We start from the raw sequence: 13970 nt of genomic DNA, 5'->3' as shown, positions 1-13970 counted from the left end.
TTATATCAAAGTAAGATCCGGAAGGTCGAATTAAAAAACTATTATTTGGACCAAAAATGCTTTTCTTTGTGGACCGGTACCAAATGATTTGGACCATTTGTCTCCAAAACACCTTCCACTTGACTTGTTCATGCTAATGCATACGCTACATGCTAACATGCCAGTTGTTTACTCCGTCCACTACAGTACTTTTACGGCCCACCAACGACAAGCTAGTCGACGATACGCGCCTTCGCAAAGCCGCGCTTTCCTTTCCGTGTCGATGTCTGTGAAAAATGACAGAAATAATGACGGCCATCATCTTTGCATTGCGGCGTCTCGTCGTGTTGCGCTTGGAGACGCTCCGGGTGAAAGCGCTTTCGTAGGCGTACAACAAAACGTGAAATGATGATCTATTTTTTCGCAAGGCGGTTGCTTCATGTGCGAGCAAATGACGGAAGAAGGTAAATGGTCTTGAAGCGACGGGTTGCCTCGCGCCCACGCGGGAACTCCTTTGTGGATTCAACCGGGAGCCGGTGTTTTCAACTGGTTCCTGTCCGTTTTACACCCGCCATCAACCCGGCACAGAACACCCCCTGCGGTGTGCTACATACGCTAGGTGTGCTAAGGGTCACCACCACTCTGCGACAAGGGCCATTTCTGACGGCTATAGATAATCAATGAATGAATGGGTTAAAGGCAAGCACCCGTAATGGGTTCCAAGTTTTCCAAAAATCAACATGTTCAGAAGCAGCCGTATAAACTCTGAATATCCGATCTGTCTTTTTGCCATTTTACTTCAAACTTGCAGGTAAATTGCTTTCCTGACAGCGTTATTCGATTTTAATTCTTGTTTGCAGATGACATTGTGATCTGTAGTGAGAACAGGAACATCTAGAGAGGTGGAGGTATGCTCTGGAAAAGGAGAGGAATGAAGGTTAGTATATAAGAGGAACCCAGGTGGAACGGTGAGGATACAAGGAGTGGAGATCAAGAAGTTGGAGGATTTCAGGTACTTGGGGTCAACAGTCCAGAGCGTAGGAGAGTGTGGAGAAGAGGTGAAGACATGGGGTCAAGCAGGTTGGAATGGGTGGAGAAAAGTGTCAGGGGTACCAAGAGGTAGGAGAGTTTCAACCAGAAAGAAAGTAAAGATGGAGGAGAAGGTGGTGAGATGATCTACAAACACTGACAATGACCAAAAGACAGGAAGCAGAGCTGGAGGTTGCAGAGATGAAGATGTTGAGGTTCTTTTTGGGAGTGACCAGGATGGAGAAGATCAGGAATGAGTCCATCAGAAGGACAGAACATGGTAGCTGTTTTGGAGAGAAGGTCGGAGATGGTTGGGTCATGGACAGAGGAGGGATAGAGAATATATTGGTAGACGGATGCTGGAATTGGAGGTCTAGAGGAAGAACAGAGAGAAGATTGATTGACGTCATGAGAGAGGATATGAAGGTAGTTGGTGTAAGAGAGGAGGATCCAGAGAACAGGGTGAGATGGAGAAGGTGGATTCGCTGTGGAGACCCCTGAAAGGAAAAGCCCAAAGGAAAAGAAGAATTTGTCACAGGGGTGCAGGACATGTATGACCGAGACAAAGTGATGACAGATTGTTTGGACATGAACACTCCTCCGTTCATGTCCAAACCACGGTGAAGATCTGAGTAGAAGGTTGCTAAAGGTGGAGCTGCCAGGCAGGAGGTCTAGAGGAAGACCAGAGAGAAGATTGATGGACGTAGTGAGAGAAGATATGAAGGTAGTTGGTGTGAGAGAGGAGGATCCAGAGAATAGGGTTAGATGGAGGAGGTGGATTTCCTCTGGAGACCCCTGAAGGGAAAGGACCAAAGAACTAGAAGAAGAAGAAGAAGAAGAAGAAGAAGAAGAAGAAGAAGAAGAAGAAGAAGAAGACCCTTCTCTTGTCATTAATATAAATCTGATATGATTTAATATTCATCATGGTTGAATTAAAACAGGGATACATAACATTGATCGGTACAGCCTTTTTAAAGAGGTGAAGTGTGATATTGTGAAACTGTAAATTGTATTTTTTTTTCCTCCCTGAGTATTTTGGATTAAATCGAACCGTGCTCGAAGGTTAAGAGTAAATACGACCGAAATTGCCTGTCAGAAACGCTCAGTGACGCCGTGGGCCAAGAGACAGTTCATTTGCGTCGGCGAGATCAACGGGGACGGCGGAGATCTCCGTGACTTTGCCTCTCCGGCGAGATCCTGGAGAAAGAAAAGGTTTTTTGCACTTTTAGGGAATCGCAAACTACTGCAACTGTGAGTATCTTCATGCAGGACCGGACCGACGGGCGGCTGCAGTAATAGGACGGGTAGTTTCTTCTCGACGGGCGCCGGCTCGCTGAGTCACCTGATGGCTTTGCCTATGACCCGTTTAGGAAACCAGTATGGAGGTTAATTGGAATGAAATGCCCAGATGTGCTCGGCCGTGCCGACCGTGGAGGCGACCGCCGCGCCCTCCCGAGTCGAGTCTTATAGATTTTTTGCCGTAAGCGCCCGCTAGCTATTCCTGCGAGTCAAAATCCAGTGGCGTGCAGTCAGGGGAGGCAGGAGAGACCCTGCCTCACTTGGCAATCTTGGAGAGAAAAAATGTCAAATGGAAAAAAAAGGGATAAAATGGTTATATTTATCAGTGAGTTGCACTATAAATGTATTTTTCATTTAAGTTTTTGGTGTTTTTTTTTTTTTTTAATTCAAAATGGTGAGACGTGTGGTGAGGCTGCGGACTGCTGAGCCTTAACGTAGATTGCTGACTGCTAGCATGGGCCGCGCTAAGACCAGATTGCTGTCTCTTTATATGTAGCTATCAAAATGTTTAAACACTTTTGCAATATGAATTACATTTATTTGTCAACAACTGTATGTTTGTATCTAGTTTCTTGTGCTAAGCAATCATAAAACGTCTGCCAGACAACACCAGGTGAGGCACGCAGTTCTCCTGCCTCATGGTAGGCATGCCTCACCTCCCGTGAACCTCATCTGCCGTGAACCTCACCGCACGTCACTGCCGAAATCAGCCCAATAGAGAATGATAAAAAAAAAAAATGGCAAAAAATATAAAAAAATATATATATAAAAAAATAAATCCCTCACACAGCTCAGCTGGCTTCATCCAAATCTCCACAAGCACCGGCATTTGAAGTTGACTTGAAAAGATATTATTTACACCCTATTTTGCAAAAAAAAAAAAAAAAAAGGCCCCGTTCGCACACACACACACACACACACACACACACACACATACCGATATGAACGCAACCACCCACAAGTAGCGTGTTAGCTTTGCATTTGTGTTTACATGCAGCCGCTCTCTGAGATCTCGGCTGGTGAAGGTTATAAAACACCCGCTCGCATGGGGGATGTGTTATTTTATTTATTCATCTTTAATTTTTTTTGGATGAGCCGTTCTCTCCCAAAACGTTTCGAAGAAGCCGTTCAGATTTAACGTGCTCCTTAAGATATGTTTTCGCCCATTTTCTTCAAAAAAACAACCCAAGAAATAAGTGAAAACTATGAAATACGCATAATGATGAATTTAAAATATGAGTGTATTATCGCTTACACAGTGGTTAGATAAGCCGCCTGGATAATGAATGAATAGTTTCTTATGGAATTTATTTTTGGCAGCTGTGGCTCCGTCGGCAGAGCGGGCATCCCTCCAATCGGTTGGCGGTTTGATTCCCATCTGTTCCCGTCCGCATCCCGAAGCGTCCTTGGCCGAGATCCTGAACCCCAACCTGGTCCCGATGGCCCGGTTAGCGCCTCGCTAACTGAACGGCGAAAACATCTTTTTCTTTCCCCTCAGGTATGTTCGACTTTTCGAATGGATGAATGAATTTAATTTGGTATTTGTGTAGGCACGCCGGTCCTACTTGGACCCTCGTTATGTGACAAGTACTCGGCTGTTTTGAATTATTTATCATTATATCGCATGTGGGCGTCCGGCTCGGATGCCGTGTGCTCGTGAGATTTGCCGGCACGGAGAGGGACGAGGAGCGAGGTAACGGCTCAGGGGGAATATGGCAAAGTCAGGTTGTTATCATGTTAAATCGCTAAAAACTTTCTCAAAGGTGTGTTGTTATTCCAGAAGTAAATGTATGCCAGATGGGGAATAGTCACTAAAAACGCATTAATCCTAAACCTGGAATTAGTATTTATTATAGCAGGGGTCCAATCTGGTACCGATCTGCAAAGATGGTCTCTCTTGGTCCAAATTATAGTTTTTTATTCAACTTTCTGGATATTATTTTGTGAAACAACTGTTTCCACCTTCGCCTTGCTGCCGCCCATCAGCTAGCACTAGCTAGCCCATGGAAAAAACGAGAAAAGTCGCTGTAGAGCTTTTTACGGGAGCAAACGATGAGACCGCAGAAGTGTCAAAAAATGCAAAAAGAAAGCTACATTTAAAAGAAAATGTCAAGATTCCTTGCTAAGTGACGGGTTCATTTTAACAGGTGATACACAAGCTCTGCGCTCACTATGCATAATTAGCAGTGAATGGCTAGCTAATGAAGCTACGTAACCCTCAAATCTTTATTTTTATTTATGAATTAATTTCTTATTAATTACTTTTGTTGCAAAATTATTATAGTTGCCTCATATAGAGTGTAATTTCTTTATTCAGATGAAATACTGTGAACTTACAAGTTTTTATTTCGTGAACTCCTGCGCCTAGCGGTGAACAGCTAGCTAATGAAAGTATGAAACCCTCAAAACTTTATTTTTACTTATTTATTATTAATTAATCTATTATTTACTTTTGTTACAAAATAATTGTAATTGCCTGATGTAAAGTGCAATTGCTGTATTCAGATATAATACTGTGAACTGACATGTTTTTATTTTTTGAACCCCCGCGCCTCTAACAAGTCCCGCAATAATTTTCACGAATAAGCGTTGAATGGCTTAGGAAAGTACGAAACCCTCAAAATCGCTTCGTCACATTCAGACGAAACACCCTGCGCCAAAAGACAAGCCCTTGCAATTTTTTGAAAGAAAAAAAAATCGTTATTGAGGGTCACCACTTCAACAAATGCGTCTGCCCTGAAAGCGTCATTTTTAGCTGCAGACCGCATCGCTGAAGCTAAGAAGCCTTTTACTGTCTGGTAAGAATTGATTCTGCTGCTACGAAGGGCATTTGCTGTGAACTTTTTGGAGAGGATGAGGTGAAAAAGGTAGCCTCCCATTCGCCTACCAACATAACTGGCAGAATTGATGAAATAGCGGAGGACGTTGAGGCCCTTCTTCCGTTTCCAACCACGTATCTTTTGTGAAACGGGTTTTCTGCAACCAGAACCAGACTGCGGAGTACACTGGATATACGTAACTTTGATAATATAGTGCAAAATGATTGTAATTTCCAAATTTACGGTGTAATGGACGTATTCGGCTAAAATTCTGTGAACTGACTTTTTATTATTTGAACCCCCGTGCCTCTAACCCGTCCGCGGAAACATTTCCCTGCATAAAAGTGTGCATATAATATAAATTGTTTTAGCAAGGTGTGCTTTTTGTGAAATAAATGGTCCAATAAAACATAATCAGGGGCTTTTTTTTTTTTTATTCAAACCTCCCCTTTTGAATGTATTTACCTCTGAATCTGACATCTAATTTAACTATAGTTTATCAAAACAAGTTAAAAAAATGCAAATACCTTTCAAAAAGTATGTTTACGTTTCCTCTCCCAGATACTTTATAGTGCAAAGATGTATAACTTCAAGTGGCTCACTACATTTTAAGTAGAATAATTGTAAAATGCGCTGTTATACAAACACAATTACGTATACACAGTCGGAACTGTTCAATAAAAGAACATTTATGGCAAACTTTGAAACTAGTCTTCTGTAGAATATAATAGGACATATGATACAATTTTTTTTTTTTACCTGGGTCTGCCTTTTTAAAATAAATGGTAAGTGAAACAATATAATCGGGTGCTATTTTTTTAAGACTTCCGACAAAATTTTCAATGATTCAAATATAATTTACATGATTTTATATGTATATATATATATATATATATATATATATATATATATATATATATATATGATTATACCATTATATACATATATACTATATGAAAGTCTATAGAATGTCTTTCTGTTTTACTTTCTAAAAGTACACTCAGAACTGTAAATGGTAAATAAGACAGCATCATGAAATGCTATCTTTTAATTTAAACTTTAGTAACCACCCACCGTATTGAATAGTTTATCAAATCAAGCAAAAAAGTTTAATATTTTTCAAAAAATCGATTTACTCAGACATTTTTCAGTGTTGAGACGATATAACCTCACAGTGGCTCGCTACATTTTCATTGGATGATGTAAAATTTACATACTTAAACAAGCTAAATAATATTTTACCCTATCGGCTATTGAAGAGGTTTGTCATTGCATGTAAAATTCTGGTTGACACAATTCTCGGTGTGCAACGCGCTGTCGCAGGCAAGCGGCGGAAATGATAAACATCCTCTCTACACAGCAACCATCGATTGCAAACAATCAATAGTGAAACTAGAACACTGTTACTATTTCTACATCTTGGTTAACACAAATATAGGATCACTTTAACGTTCGATCGATGCGATCGGTGAAAGGAAACGTGTCACAGTGACCTCCAAACACTCCCGTTTCATGTCTGTGACCGGCCCTTGGAGGCAGAATAATATGATCGGAAATAAAGATTCGGAATAGCAATCCTGGCTAAATAGGCCAATCCAATCAGAAAACCGAACAAAAGAAAACAATTAAACTCACCAGCAAAGACCTGGCCTGTGCGGTGGTTTGGAAAAACCCACTTGATTTTCAGAAATCTAATGTTTTAAAACCGTACGGCAAATAAAAGTTTTATTGGCCCTTCACCTGAATCAGTCCTTTTTATATTCAAAAAAGTTGCACAGGAAAAATAGAATTAAAAAAGGTTAAAAGTGGAAAAAGTTGGATACAAAAGCGTGAAATAAAATAATCCTATCTAATATTAAGTTTCAGCAGCGACAGTATTTCTCATTAAGGGGTCGGATATTTCCCTACAGTTACAATAATCATAAAAATACACATAATAATAATAATGATGATAAAAATAATCAATTGATGTCTTTACATTGCCTAGATATTTGAATAAGAGCTTGAATTATTGTACGGCGTGTAAACGAGAGGGCAAGGGGTCTCTATATGGGGCTCTGTGATTGGCTGGCGACAGGTCAGGGGAACCTCTCGCCCAATGACAGCTGGGATTGGATCCAGTCCCCCCTGCAACCTTGAGTTGAATAAAAGCAGGGATTGAAAAATAATAATAATGACGTGATGATGAATACAGCATCTCTCCAAGCACTCAAGGACACTTTATAAAAGTAAAAACAATTCAAACAGTAACAATTAAAACAGAGGCAAACACAATAACACAGGTTATAACGCCCCCCAAAATGGACTGTTGTTAATTTTGATGTTAATTTGAGCAGGTGTGTTTTTGCTGGCCTTTGAAAACAGGAGGTCAAAACTGTTATACTTAAATAATTGTTTGAATAATTAATTTATGTGGTTTTCAGACTGTCTTATTGGATTCTAGGATGAATTTATCAACATAATCATTACTGTTAGAATTGTCTTTTTCACAGCCATTTTAGTATAAGCTAGAAGAGGCTTCTTGTGTGTTGATGTGAATGACATTCAAAAGTTATCTTTGACTGCAATATGTTCATATCAGAATTTAATGATTTACAAAAAAAAGAATAATAAATGAATGAATACTTATTTCGTAGACGTTTTCTAAATAAAATAAATCAATCGCGATTTCTCGAGTCCCCACCCACCACAGCTGTTAGCGATCCGTGTTGTGATTACCCATTAGCCACATTAGCTGCTAGCTTAATTGCTCGCCTCCTAGCCAAACACGCTAAGGAAGTCCGCTACCTTCCACAACCTAAGTAGCGAGCTAAGCAACGGTCTCCTGCCCTCCCATGACGAACAAACCGCCCCGCTTTCTGCTCCGAGTCGCCCCCGGCGTGGATTTTGCGGTTTCCGCGGGCGGAGCGACAAAGCTATGGTGAAAGCCGGCGGTGATATCAACTGGGCTAAAAGGAGCCTCCTGTTAGCCTCCGGGCGGCTAACGGCCAAACACCGGAAACGGAAGTTAGCGTTTGTGATAAAACACAAAGCTAATCCATGTCAACTCTGCTAAGAAGCAAGCAGTCACAGAAAAGGTGAGTCATTGCTGTGGGCAAAATGCTTAAAAATGTATTAATAAATATTCGAAATTTGGGGAAGGGACCTTTTAAAGACCATAAAACACTTTATAGCCTTGACTTTGACACTTTATAATATTTATTTGTATTTCTTATTCTCCCTCCTTCCTACTATTATCTATTATTGTTATGTTTTACTCGAAACTCTGGCACAACAATTTCCTTCGGGATAAATAAAGTTATTCTTATTCTTAGTTTTAATTGAATTCAGTGTCATTAAGATGACAGGAAATCCAGGTCACCCCCCCATTCAAAATGTTTATAGTAGTTGTTGTTGTTGTTGTTGTTTTAGTATGCCTTTGAAAAAGTACCAAGGAGTTCAAAACATGAAAACTGGTGTAATAATAGAAAAATAATAAAATAATCTTCCCAGTTGACGTGACTCCCCGTCTTAGATAAGATGCTGTGCACCTTCTCCTGTCAACCCTCCCTCCCCTTCCTCCTGACTGTTCTCCCACAGCAGATCCAAATGCATTGTTTCCCGGTGGATCCGATCATTTCCCCTGCAGCTGTAAAATCGCCGCTGCGTCTCGAACCCGTAGGAAACCCTCGGACCCCCGGGGGAAGGTTTGATAGCAGTGTGTGCCGTGCAAATTGTGGGGTTCGGCAACACGCTCACAGCTTGGTCAACACATTTAGACCCAGGTTGCAACAAGTCTGGTGTCAGTGACAGAAATAAAAATATACTATACAGCTATTGTGTTATACTGTGAGGGAGTGCGAGGAATTTCTTGAAGATCTACAGTGTTTTTCGGACTATTGAGTGCATCTGAATAGAAGCTGCACCAGCTAAAAATAACTAAATTAATAAGAATAAGAACAACTTTATTTATCCCGAAGGAAATTGTTGTGCCAGAGTTTCAAGTAAAACATAACAATGATAAATAATAGTAGGAAATTGTATAAACAGTATAAAAAAAAAAAAAAAAAAAAAGGGGGGGGGTAAGAAATACAAATACAACTGTAAAGTGTCTAAGTAACAAGTCAAGGCTATAAAGTGTCTTACGGTCTTAAGTACAAAGATATTGAGAAATCTGTGTACATATAGGCCGCACTTGTCGATAAATAAAAATAACTAAAATATGCATGTACAAATAGGCTGCACTTGTCTATAAATAAAAATAACTAAAGTATATGTTTACATATAGGCTGCACTTGTCTGTAAATAAAATATGAATAAAAATAACTAAATATATGTGTACATAAGCTGCACTTGTCAATGAATTAAATTAAAATTTTAATGAAAATAGTGAAATATATTTAAACATATATAGTCTGCACCTGTGTATAAATATATATTTTTTTATCACATTTTTTTTTAACTTTTAATCAAATACACACTGGTAACATCCACAAATATGCACTGGAAATGCTTTTTTCTGAATAATCCCTGCAACATGGCTGATTGGAAAGGATGAATAATAAGACAAGAAAAAGTCCATCCATCCATTTTCCATCCCAGCTTTGTCCTCCTCCAGCTGATCGCTGCCTCGGCCTTCCTCCTGCGCACTAAAACCGTTCAAGTCGTCTTCTTCAGTGTCGGAATTGAACGGCCTCAGATTTTCATGGTCATTTCATCGGTCCGATGTGACGAGGGTAGATGCTTTTGCAGCATGAAGCTTGTTAGTCACCTGCATCGTTGTTGAAGCTGCGGTGGAAAAAAAAAAAAAAAAGCATTTAGTCTGGAAATAACGGCGTATATACCAAAATCATTCATAATCGATCCCGCTTTTCCTGCACGCAGGGTTGCAGACATACAACCTGACATCGGGCGAAACTTGGATTCAGCAGAGCAAAATACAGACACTCATTCAAACGTCTGGGTAATTTGACCTTGGATTGACACGCTGCATGTTTCAGGACCGTCGGAGTGAACCGGAGGAAACCCACGCAGACACGGGGAAACGTCCAACCGGCGGAAGAGCCGACCACTTCGCCACCGCGCCGCCCACGCCGCTACTGAAAGGTACGCAGGGACGTGTAGATTGAAAGATTTTCTCAAAGATATAAACAAGCTGAAAGCTGTATAGAAACGGTCAAATGCATTTCTGATATTACTCTGGGGGAAAAACAGCAAGAAACTCTCAAAACATTTCAAAATTAATGACTACAAGTAACTAATCAGGAAGTCATTAGCAAAAAAAAACAAAAAACAAAAATGTAAGTTTGTTTGTTTAGAAGTTTATTAGGACAGTGTACAATTACATTAAGCACAGAGGCAGAGATGTTTGTACCAGATTGTAGCTCATAGCTAATTTCCACCTGTAGTCCTGGACAATACAAATATAAAACTGTACAAAATAGACAACATACACTGCTCAAAAAATAAAGGCAACACTTAAAAAACACATCCTAGATCTAAATGAATGAAATATTCTTATGAAATACTTTGCTCTTTACACAGTTGAATGTGCTGACGACAAAATCACACAAAAACGATCAATGGAAATCAATCGTACCAACCCATGGAGGTCTGGATTAGGAATCACACTCAAAATTAAAGTGTAAAAACAAACTCCAGGCTGATCCAACTTTGATGTAATGTCCTTAAAACAAGTCCAAATGAATCTGTGTTGCTTCCTGAGTGGACACTATGATTTCACACAAGTGGGATTGACTTGGAGTTACATTGTGTTGTTCAAGTGTTCCCTTTATTTTTTTGAGCAGTATATATAAACAGGCAATAAAATATGTATTTTGCAAGTTGAAAGTTAATCTTGCAAATTAAATCAATAGCAAATGATGACTTTTTTTTTTTTCCTTGTTCATGTTGTCGACTGACAATTTCCCCGAATAATTCCCGATGCATTATTTTGAAAAGAAGGAACGGGAACCGAAAAAAAACAAAAAAAAAAAAAAAAAAAAAAGCACCAACACAGTTTGACGAAAACAATTCTTGACTGAGCCTTTAAAATCCACCTTGAAGTGATTCTCCTCTGTGGTGTGACTAACCTCGGTAATCCATCCCAGATTCACAACTTTTAAGTCAGGCGAGCCCTTTCAGCAATATCTCCCCCCCACCGCCCTCCCGGCTTAAATCCAGATTTACGTGACCCAGCGACCTGCTTGGGTATAGGTTTATGCAGATTTGCCATCTCTTCTTTGTGTGTGTGTGTGTGTGTGTGTGAGTCCATCATCATCCGTCACTCCTAAGCGCTTGAGCCTACAAGTCAGCCTAAAAAAAAAAAAGAAAAACGTCAGTCAGGACTTGAGAGATCCCATGCATGCGTGCACGGTTAATGGGAAAAAAGAAGAAAAAAAAAAAAAGGAGAATTACAGGGTTTTAATGAAATATCAAGTTCACTAAGAGCCCTGCTTTTATTCATCCTCTCCTTCCGTGTTATAAAAGCTTTTTGAGTTTTACAACGCGATCATCTCTGTCATTTTACCTCCTCCTCCCCACGTTCTGGCTCGCCGTTCCTTCACGGACGCGCTCTCCTCGTTCCTCCAGGTGCGAGCGGAGACGTCGGAGGCTCGTTTCACAGTCATTGATCAAACCGTAAATTTTCCTTTGTGCTCATTGTAAATCCGATTTAAAGATTATGCGCGCCGTGACATGATTTGCCGCATGGCGAATATTTTGCCGTCGATACTGTTCCGGTATTCAGCAGATGCTCCTCGGCGATGCGGGAAAAACCCCGGAGCCTCCGGGTGGCAAACGTCGGGTTTGGACTTCGTAATGAAGACGTGTTGTTGTTCCAGAAGGTTTTCCCTTTCCAGCGCAGGGGGTTTATATCGAATATTCCTATCTGATGCTGCATGTCACAAGAATCTGTAAGATATTTACCCTGAATTATTCAAACGCAGAGCAACTTCACCCAAAAATGTGTTACATACAACGGAAAATCAGCCAAAAGGCAACTAAATGGTACCTTGGAAACCAGTTGATTAAACTAATAATAAAGTCGTGTACTGAAAATACCTGAGAATGAGATGAAACGTCCAAGAATTGGATTTGAATAAATGAATCAATAAACCGTACCAAAAAAGAAACGGAGATGAGGAAGAAAACATCCTCAAAATGGTTTAATAAATCTATAAAAACTAAATATCATAAGCATTTTCACTACCTATATTTATATAAGGTGCATGTATGTAGCTTATATAGATATGTATAGTGTGTGTGTGTGTGTGTGAGCTCTCTAAATATGAGTTATATAAATACTTGTCTGTGTGTATATATAAGCTCTCTATATGTGAGATATATATATGTGTGTGTGTGTGTACATACACATACATGTGTTTGTGTGTATATATATATGTTTGTGTATGTGTGATATATATATATATATATATATATATATATATATATATATATATATATATATACACGTGTGTGTGTGTGTGAGCTCTCTGTATATGAGCTATATATAAATACTTGTGTGTGTCTGTGTATATATAAGCTCTCTATATGTGTGTGTGTACATACACATACATGTGTTTGTGTGTGTGTGTGTGTGTGTGTGTGTGTGTATATATACATACACACACGTGTGTGTGTGAGCTCTCTATATATGAGCTATATATAAATACTTGTGTGCGTGTATATATAAGCTCTCTATATGTGTGTGTGTTTGTACATACACATACATGTGTTTGTGTGTATATATATGTGTGTGTGTGTGTGTGTGTGTGTGTGTGTGTGTGTGTATATATATATATATATATATATATATATACGTGTGTGTATATATGTATACATATAAACATGTGTATGTATGCAAATCTATATATCTATATACACACGTGTGTGTGTGTGTGTACACATATATATATTAATGTGCGTGTGTGTGTATATATATATATATACACACACACACACACACACATATATATATTAATGTGTGTGTGCGTGCTCTGGATGCTCTTATCCCCGCGGCTCTACTGACCACAGCAACAGAGAGAATGGGGGAAAACGAATGGGTGGAAAAACAAGGAAATGAAAGAAATGCGCCCGGCGATACAAGGAGCCGTTCTTATCCTGCAGCCTGGAGCCGACAGAACCCTGGGAGATGTGTTTCAAAGAAAAAAAATAAAAATAAAAATAAAAAAATCGAAACCAGTGGTATTCACATCCCCACCCTCCTTACTGTGAGTAATGTAATATGTATTTTGAAATCAATATGGAGTAATAATGTTTCTGAAAGCTTGACAGAGCGGTTATGGGTCCGCGAAATCTTCTTTATAGCCAATGTGTCTTATATGATATAGATTTAAAGTGCAGTCTTCATTACTTGGGTACCTGGCGCCGTAAATCCCGGGGCCCGTCCACAGGCGGAGGTTAATTTACACACTCATTCACCGGAAGCATCTTTGCATCTTTTGAATAGAGTTGACCTGCAGGGCCCGTGACCATCTGCGGCCCTTCTCCTCCCCCCTCTTTGCAAACCCATAGAAGGGAAGGAGAGGAGAAAAAAAAAAAAAAAAACCCAGCTGCTCTTTTGGCCACGGTAGAAATCACCAGGAGGAGTATTTAAAAATCCCTAATCTATCACTCTGCCCGGGCCAGCATCGCTACCGGCCGGCTGGAGAACCTTCCACGATTTGCACCGGCCTTTCTGAGGAGAAACATCATTACTGCTCGGTTCATCTATCACACGGAGGGGGAGGAGCCGCGGATAACCCGTAATGATTTAGGGATTTGCCGGGAGGTCGTAACGGCGCCGTATCACAGGCCGCAGGAAGATACCCTGCTAGACTTCGCTGCGGGTTGTTTGCGTGGTTG

Source organism: Fistularia commersonii, chromosome 7 (genome assembly GCF_037954325.1).
Source record: "Fistularia commersonii isolate RoL2024-O1a breed Wild chromosome 7, RoL_Fcom_v1.0, whole genome shotgun sequence".
NCBI lineage: Eukaryota > Metazoa > Chordata > Actinopteri > Syngnathiformes > Fistulariidae > Fistularia > Fistularia commersonii.
This window is presented reverse-complemented; position numbering follows the sequence as displayed.